This window comes from Lampetra planeri, chromosome 27 (assembly GCF_965212315.1).
Source record: "Lampetra planeri chromosome 27, kcLamPlan1.2.h2, whole genome shotgun sequence".
Classification (NCBI taxonomy): domain Eukaryota; kingdom Metazoa; phylum Chordata; class Hyperoartia; order Petromyzontiformes; family Petromyzontidae; genus Lampetra; species Lampetra planeri.
The window spans coordinates 212,889-222,338 of NC_136133.1; the positions used below are offsets into that span (position 1 = coordinate 212,889).

Sequence of the window (9,450 nt, forward strand, 5' to 3'; positions counted from 1 at the left end):
GCTTACGTGGTGTAGAGACTTTAATCCAGCTGTGGATTGACAATGGCCAACAATATTAATTGTGGTTGGCAGTCAAGTTTAACCATGGCATAATTGTGATACCTGTATCTGCAGTCCCTGCGTGTGCATCGAACCCGTGCCAATACAGAGGATACTGCATAGAGGGGTGGACGGTTGAGTGGGGCATTTTGCTCCCCTACTCGTGCATTTGCTACGGAGTCTTTTATGGCCCTAATTGTGCATATGGTGGTGAGTGGTTCTTACTGCACTTATTGATGCATGTGCTTCTATGTTGTTGCAAATATATATTAACCACAGATAAGTTCAGTTACCATGGTTATCTTTGTGGGATTAAAAAATGAAATCGTAGGATATATTTAAACACTATTTGCAGGGTTATTAATATAAATAAAACCTTTCCTCAGCAGTGGAGGAGAAGTTATTATTATGAGTTATAAATGTTTTGTGAAGAAGGAAACGTGATCAGTAAAATAACGTGCAGCCACACGGGGATCTATGTCTAAATTAGCATTATTAATCGATGATTTTTATTTGCTATACAGATCTTCAAACAATACTTATTTAAATTGTTGTATTTATTACGTGGTATATTTGTATTAATCGTGTACATAGACTGCTAGTAAGCACGTCCGCTCAGTGTTTGTCAATGAGTGGTTGTGTAGACGCAGGAACTTGATCACTAACTTGTGAATATTCACTGTAGGACAGGCCGAGCCTCTACACGAAACAAGACGTAGAATATAATTAGTTGGGTATTCCATGACACCTTAACAGTTACCTGTATTACTACTGACAACTGAAGGCTCACATTCAACAATTATAAAAAAAGGAAATTCACTACCTTGTGATCATGATTTTGTTATGCTTGCACATTTCATTATCTGCAACATTCCCTATTTGCACTGGTGGTAATATAGTTTGTTTATGATCCATAAAGCAGAAATTTGGAAAGTAATGGTATTTTAGCTTTTAGTTTTGTCGAGGCATAAACGTTTTTCCCTGTCAATAAATTATTGTACATAACACTGAAGTGAAATATTCTAGGACATGTATTCAGTATGAATCATGAATAGCAGCATTATTCAGGAATGAATAAACAAGGCATATTATTCTGTCTGTGTCTCTCTACATGCAATCGCCATCATAAGGAGCAGCAACCACGACTCCCCGTGAGATCACGCACCACAACTCGTGTCTACGTCGCACGTTTTAAGCTATTCTGATTCGGCCGAGCAGACGCATAGGATGGGACGAGCATCTTTGCTCAACAAAATTTGGATTAAAGTTGAATGGGCATGGAAGGGTATAGGGATATGAAAATCATGCTGAGATAGGTTTTTGAGATTAAGCGGAATTTCATTTTTGGGGATTATTCCAGAAAGGTAAGGGACATGAATAACATTTTGTCATGTTGTTTTCTCAATAAAATGGTGTCACACGGCATTAAGTAACATTCTTGCTGAAAGACAAATAAATATAAAAAACAGGGCAATTGAACCAAATGTTCAATGATATCAATATATAAAAAAAAAATAATATCACAAGCGTTTAAAAACTGAAACTCACCCCTATGAAATTAAATCGATTAATACGTTATTATATTATACCTCAACATTCCCATCTATTTTTGTTGAGAACTGCAGGTGCGATTTGGTAATTTCACAATAAAAAGATAACTCACGACATTGTGGTTAAGCGATGGTTATTTTCTCGTATCTTCTTTAGCTGCAACAGCCAACAACCTCCGTGGAAAGTTCCTTTCCGATTCCAAAGACGTTTGGAAATAAATAATGTGTCAAGGGAGTGTTTTGTAGCTGTGGGACCATCACAAACACTGATGTGTAATATTCTTGGACATTCTGCATAAATTATCAAGAGTAATCGATTTCAGACGTTATTAATCACAACCATATTCACGTGTTTGTTTATATTTGCATGTATTCACCGACATATGGAGCAGCTCCCACTACAACACCCGGTGAGATCCTGCAACGCAACTTGTGTACAGACAGAATATTGAAAGTGATGCTGGCTCAGCTGAGGAGCGGTATAGGACAGGACTAGCTTCTACACCAACAGGAGATTGTGCGAAGTTAAGCAGGCACTTGCTTTTTTCGATCTTACATAGCTTTCCATTTGTATCTTTGAAATCAAAATTAAAGCGGCATACAACTGTAAAGTATTATTTTCAAATATACATTTGGAATTTTCAGTTCATACATCAAATATGTTGTGAGGACTTGGTATGGTGGCTTGAAGGGCTATGGTATGCACCTAGAGAAGTGAGTCAGATTCCCATTTGTGGCCAACATCACTGAGTGATATCTCAATAGTTCCTCGGGCACCATTTCACCATCCAACACCAATTACAATGCCTGTTTGTCTCTCTACATGTCTTCATTGTCACACGGAGCAGCTTCAACATCTGTCGGTGAGATCTTGTCATGCAACTCATGCAGATTCAGACTGTATAAAGTAATGTTGACTTTGGTGAACAGCTGTGTAGGACAGGATTAGCTTGTGTTCCAAATAAGACGTGGAACCCAATTAATTGGGCATATGGCATCTTTTAACGTTTTTCCACAAGATCTTATGATTTATATTTATTACAAATGTGAACTGTAGGTCCATATTTGGCATTGTTAAAAATGAAATGCACGGCCTTGTGGTTATGATCTTATGCTTGCATCTTCCATTATCTGCTACAGCCACCATTACTACTGGTGGTATGACATTTTGGACATATGTCGTGAGGTATACTGAGTCTTCTTCTTGGTTCTTTCGGTAAAGTCACGTAGAAAAGTATATTGAGTCACTATGGCGTGTAGCGCCAGCTACTGATACAAGAGTGGATCTGTGCGTGTTAGAGCCTCTCTCTGGCACCAGAGTATGTGAAGTATTGGAAAGACGCAGGAAACCACTTGACGGGTAGCACACTTTTTATTTAAACTTGACACGTCACGATATAACGTGTGGTCTCTATTCCTCTGACTACACACACTTTACTTGACACGTGTGGTCACTTCTTCTAACTACACACTCTTCACTTAACACGTGTGGTCACTACTCTTCTGACTACACACTCTTCACTCGACACGTGTGGTCACTATAACTCACGCTGCAGGCTCACACTGCATGCTCCCACTGCCTGCTCGCACTGTACGCTCTCCCTGCACTCCGCCCCGTAACGTCCGTGGAGCCTACCAGCCCACCCCAGCTTGGGCGTGGGCTACAACCTCTGAGTCCCGAGGACCGGTCCTCACACGGACGTTCGGTCCCGGGTCCCAGGGTTCCGCCTCTGGGTCACACAGAGCCCGGTCCCTACAGTGACAGCGGGACTAGGTACCGCAGGGCTCTTCCTCCTCTGTCTTCAGTCTAAGCTGGTTACTCGCTCCCCGTGTGCCTATGCGCACCACCTTATATAGCCCCCGCTCACGGGAGACGGAGCGTATGCGGACCTCGACGTGAGCATCCCTCTTAGTTGACCAATCCCCCCGCGCTTTCCCCAGGATCCCTTCGCTGTCAGCGCGCGCCACTGATACTCAACCAATCACTGCCTCATAACCCCCGACCCTGCGCTGCCTCTGATCCTTCCACGTAAGCGCGCGTCACCAACACACTTTAGCCAATCACTACGCGCTGGCACACGATCCCTACCCCAGCGCGTACCACCACTACATATGTATGGCATGGAAGGGGGCCTTAGAGAGTATGGTTATGGTGACTGTCAGAGAGAGCGCAGTTAAGGACGTGACTGTCTGGGTAGCGAAAAGGGGGGCCAAAAGGCAGCGGGAGGGACGCGTGATATATGGCCCAGAACCTTCTGGTAGGATCCAGAAGGGGGCGTGGCCGAGGGCGGAGTCAGGCCACGCCCAGGGGCATAAGAGAGAGAGATCCCGAGAGCCTATTGGGGCTGTCTTCTGGAATATAACCCGCCGTGGTACGTCTCTTCGGTTTTCGGTCGCCACTTTCGGCATCGTAGGTCAGGCAGTATGTTACTGACTTGACCCAATTATGTAGTTACCCCGTTATGGTCTAGTTACCCGTGGTAGTTACACCTATGTAGTTATCCAATACCTTTACGTAGTTACCCTGTCGGGGTGTTAGCATAAACGTGTTGCCTCCAAGTCAAGTGTGTGTCTCCGTGGAACCCACTACACATACGTAAAGTAGGCATTGGGAAAATAATAAGATGACATTTGATAGCTTTGTAGAGGGATACGTTTTATTCCTTTCAATAAATATTGCACAGAACACATCAGTTAAATATTCTAGGACATGTATTCAGTATGAATCATGAAAAGCAATATAATTCAGGAATGAATAATAATGCCAAATTAATCTGTTTGTGTATCTCTATGTATTCACCGTCATATGGAGTTGCTACCAATACAATTGCCAGTGAGATTTTGTGCGATAATTTGTGACATATGGTATGAGGATTTGGTGCGATGTATCCAGCGAAGCCAGTTAGATCCACGTCCATGGTTAACATCACCGAGTAGTTATATCTGCATTGGTCCTATGTTCCTATTTCACCATAAAATGCCTATTTGTCTCATTACATGTCTGCATTGTTGTGGAGAGCAGCAATCTCAACATCTCCTGGTGAGATCATGCAACGCAACTCGCGCAGATAAAACACATTGAAAGTGATGCTGACTCAGCTGAGGAGCTGCATAGGACAGGACCAGCATTTACACCAACAGGAGATAGCACCTAGTTTAGCAGACACTTGCTATGTTTTTTTCTTACGTTGCTTTCCATTGTATATTCCAATCACAATCATGGCTGTAGACAACTGTATTAAAGATATGAAGTTGATAAATCAAATATGGTGTGAGGCATTGGTGCAGTGGCCTTAAGGGCTCTGCTATGAACCTAGAGAACTGATTAGATTCCCACTTGTGGATATCACTGAGAAGTGATATCTCAATCTTCTTAGGGCCCCATTTAACCATCCAATACCTATTAGAATGTCTGTTTGTCTCTTTACATGTCCTGAATGTCATACGGAGCAGTTGCTATGACAACTCCAGGTGAGATCTTGCAATGCGACTCGTGTTGATGCATCAAACTGAAAGTGGTGCTCGCTAAGCTGAAGAGCTGTGTAGGACACTACTGACTTGTACACAAAACAAGACGTGGAACCAAGATAATAAATTCCTAGGTTACTCTATGATACCTTTGCAGTCACGTCTATTTAAAGTGAGAACTGGAGGATAGTGATTGGCTATGAATACAAATAAAATGGACCACATTGTGGTTTAGTTTATTTCACGTATCTTCTTTACCTACAACAGCCACCAGTTTCTCGGGAGGTGAGAATTTGCACATCATTCAAGTATTGGACGTTCATCTAGTGATGATATCTGAGCTGATAGGTTGCAAAATGCAGGAGCTCGATCCCTAACAATAGAATGTGTATCATACTGATGATAAATGTTTTCTGCATAAATCATTCGGAGCAGTAGAATCCAATTAATAATCACACCACATTAACGTGTTTGTGTCTCTTTACATATATACACCATCATATGGAGCAGGGTCCATGACAACTTTCGCTGAGATCTTGCAACACGATATGAACAAACAGAATATGAAAGTGATGCTAACTCGGATAAGGAGCTGTGTAGGACAGGACTAGCTTCTACACTAGGGGTGGGGAACCGTTTTTATTCCAAGGGCCATTTGGATATTTATAACATCATTCGCGGGCCATACAAAATCACCAACTTAAAAATTAGCCTGTTATATTTGGTCAAACATTTACTTAACTCACCCCTAATGTGATGGCTGGAACTGCTTCTCTTTGGTGAGGCGTGTGATGTTAGCTGGTATTGATGATGTTGCTACTCGCAACTGATTTTCCAGGTTTGCTCCTAGATTTATTGAATTTCGAGTCCCGCTTGCGGTTGTCTTGTCATGGTCAGACCAAATGATTCCGCGGGTCTTATACGGCCCGCGGGCGGGACGTTCCCCACTCCTGTTCTAAACCAAAAAGAGATTACACCTCGTTAATGACCCACTTGACGGTTATTTTTCTCATATAGATCTTCATTATATATCCAAATTCCCCTCTCTTACTGGAGACAAATGTAGAACACACGTCCTATTTTAATAGTGTAAATGTGAGTGGTGGGTGGGGGGGGGGGGACATGGTGCAATAAACCCATTGACTTTAGTTAGATCCCCAGACCATGGCTAACATCGTTGATGTAAAACTGAAATGTGGTCCGAGGCCCTCCTTTTACCATGCAACACTGACCAGGATGGCGAAGTATGGTCAGACAACCCCCGTGGCCTACGTGGTGTAGAGACTTTCATCCAGCTGTGGATTGACAATGGCCAACAGTATTAATTGAGGTTGAAAGTTAAGTGTAACCATGGAATAATTGTGATACCTGTATCTGCAGTCCCTGCGTGTGCATCGAACCCCTGCCAATACAGAGGATACTGCATAGAGGGGTGGACGGTTGAGTGGGGCATTTTGCTCCCCTACTCGTGCATTTGCTACGAAGTCTTTTATGGCCCGAATTGTGCATATGGTGGTGAGTGGTTCTTACTGCACTTATTGATGCATGTGCTTCTATGTTGTTGCAAATATATATGAACCACAGATAGGTTCAGTTACCATTGTAATCTTTGTGGGATTAAAAAATGAAATTGTAGGATATATTTAAACACTATTTGCAGGGTTATGAATATAAATAAAACCTTTCCTCAGCAGTGGAGGAGAAGTTATTATTACATGTTATAAATGTTTTATGAAGAAGGAAACGTGATCAGTAAAACAACGTACAGCCACACAGGGATCTATGTCTAAATTAGCATTATTAATCGATGATTTTTATTTGCTATACAGATCTTCAAACAATACTTATTTAAATTGTTGTATTTATTACGTGGTATATTTGTGTTGATCATGCACATAGACTGCTAGTAAGCACGGCCGCTCAGTGTTTGTCAATGAGTGGTTGTGTAGACGCAGGAACTTGATCACTAACTTGTGAATATTCACTGTAGGACAGGCCGAGCCTCTACACGAAACAAGACGTAGAATATAATTAGTTGGGTATTCCATGACACCTTAACAGTTACCTGTATTACTACTGACAACTGAAGGCTCACATTCAACAATTATAAAAAAAGGAAATGCACTACCTTGTGATCATGATTTTGTTATGCTTGCACATTTCATTATCTGCAACATTCCCTATTTGCACTGGTGGTAATATAGTTTGTTTATGATCCATAAAGCAGACATTTGGAAAGTAATGGTATTTTAGCTTTTAGTTTTGTCGAGGCATAAACGTTTTTCCCTTTAAATAAATTATTGTACGTAACACTGAAGTGAAATATTCTAGGACATGTATTCAGTATGAATCATGAATAGCAGCATTATTCTGGAATGAATAAACAAGGCATATTATTCTGTCTGTGTCTCTCTACATGCAATCGCCATCATACGGAGCAGCAAGCACGACTCCGCGTGAGATCACGCACCACAACTCGTGTCTACGTCGCACGTTTTAAGCTATTCTGATTCGGCCGAGCAGACGCATAGGATGGGACGAGCATCTTTGCTCAACAAAATTTTGATTCAAGTTGAATGGGCATGGAAGGGTATAGGGATATGAAAATCATGCTGAGATACGTTTTTGAGATTAAGCGGAATTTCATTTTTGAGGATTATTTCAGAAAGGGAAGTGACATTAATAACATTTCTCATGTTGTTTTCTCACTAAAATTGTGTCACACGGCATTAAGTAACATTATTGCTGCAAAGACAAATACATATTTAAAACAGGGGATTTGAACCAAACGTTCAATGATGTTAAAATATTTCAGAAAAAAATCATATCACAAGCTTTTTAAAACTTCAACATTCCCATTTCTTGTTTTTGAGAAATACAGGTGCGGTTTGGTAATTTCACAATAAAAAGATAACTCACAAAATTGTGGTTAAGCTATGGTTATTTTCTCACATCTTCTTTAGCTGCAACAGCCAACAACCTCCGTGGAAAGTTCATTTCCGACTCCAAAGACGTTTGGAAATAAATAATGTTTCAATGGAGGGTTTTGTAACTGTGGGACCATCACAAACACTGATGTGTAATATTCTCGGACATTCTGCATAAATTATCAAGAGCAACCGATTTTAGATGTTATTAATCACAACCATATTCACGTGTTTGTTTATATTTGCATGTATTCACCGTCATATGGAGCAGCTCCCACGACAACTCCCGGTGAGATCCTGCAACGCAACTTGTGTACAGACAGAATATTGAAAGTGATGCTGGCTCAGCTGAGGAGCTGTGTAGGACAGGACAAGCTTGTATACAAACAAAATACATCTAGTTAAGCAGGCACTTGCTTTTTTTATCTTAGAAAGCTTTACATTGTATCTTCAAATCAAAATGATAGCTGCAGACAACTGTATTAAAGCTTTTTAAAATATATATACATATATTAAGTTTATACATGAAATATGGTGTGAGGCCTTGGTGTAGTGGGTTGAAGGGCTATGGTATGCACCTAAAGAAGTGAGTCAAGATTCCTGTTTGTAGCCAACATCACCGAGTGATATCTCAACAGTTCCCAGGACGCCATTTCACCATCCAACACCAATTCAAATGCCTGTGTGTCTCTTCCCATGTCCTCTTTGTCATACGGAGCAGCTTCTACGACAACTCCAGGTGAGATCTTGCGATGCAAATTGAAAGTGATGCTGGCTACGCTGAAGTGCTGAGTAGGACAGTACTAACTTGTACACAAAACTAAATGTGGAATCAAGATAATAAATTCACAGGTTACTCTGTGAGACCTTTATAGTCATGTCAATTAAAAGTGAGAACTCGAGGCAGTGATTGGTTACGAATACAGATAAAATGAACCACCTTGTGGTTGAGTTTATTTCACGTATCTTCTTTACCTTCATCAGCCACCAGTTTCTCGGGAGGTGATAATTTTAACGCCATTCAAGAAATCCGACGTTCATCTAGTGATGAAATCTGAGCTGAAAGGTTGCCAAATGCGGGACCTCGATCCCTAACAATAGAATGTGAATCATACTGCAGATATATATTCCAGGACATGTTTTCTGCATATATCATTCTGAGCAGTGGCATCCATCAATTAATAATCACACCACATTAACCTGTTTGTGTCTCTCTATATGCGCCATCATACGGAGCAGCTTCTACAACTCCTGGTGAGATAATTCAATGACACTTGTGTAAACACAGAATATTGAAAATGTTGCTGGTTCAGCTGAGGAGCTGTATAGGACAGGACTAACTACTATGTCAAAAAAAGATGTGGACCCCAATTAATTGAGCATGTGGCAACTCCAAAAATACATATTAAAAGTAGTTATGTTTCAATTATGAGTATTTTGCAACTGTGGGACTTTAGTCACTAACA

At 41.0% G+C, this 9,450-nt stretch overlaps 1 long non-coding RNA gene across 1 annotated transcript; it reads left to right on the top strand.

The window, feature by feature from the left end:
* The first annotated feature begins 604 nt into the window (after positions 1–604).
* Positions 605–6,547, top strand: LOC144727943 (uncharacterized). Its single transcript, XR_013587455.1, has 3 exons — positions 605–1,190; positions 1,982–1,999; positions 4,612–6,547. It is a non-coding gene; the product is annotated as an uncharacterized LOC144727943 (long non-coding RNA).
* The last annotated feature ends 2,903 nt before the right edge of the window (positions 6,548–9,450 follow it).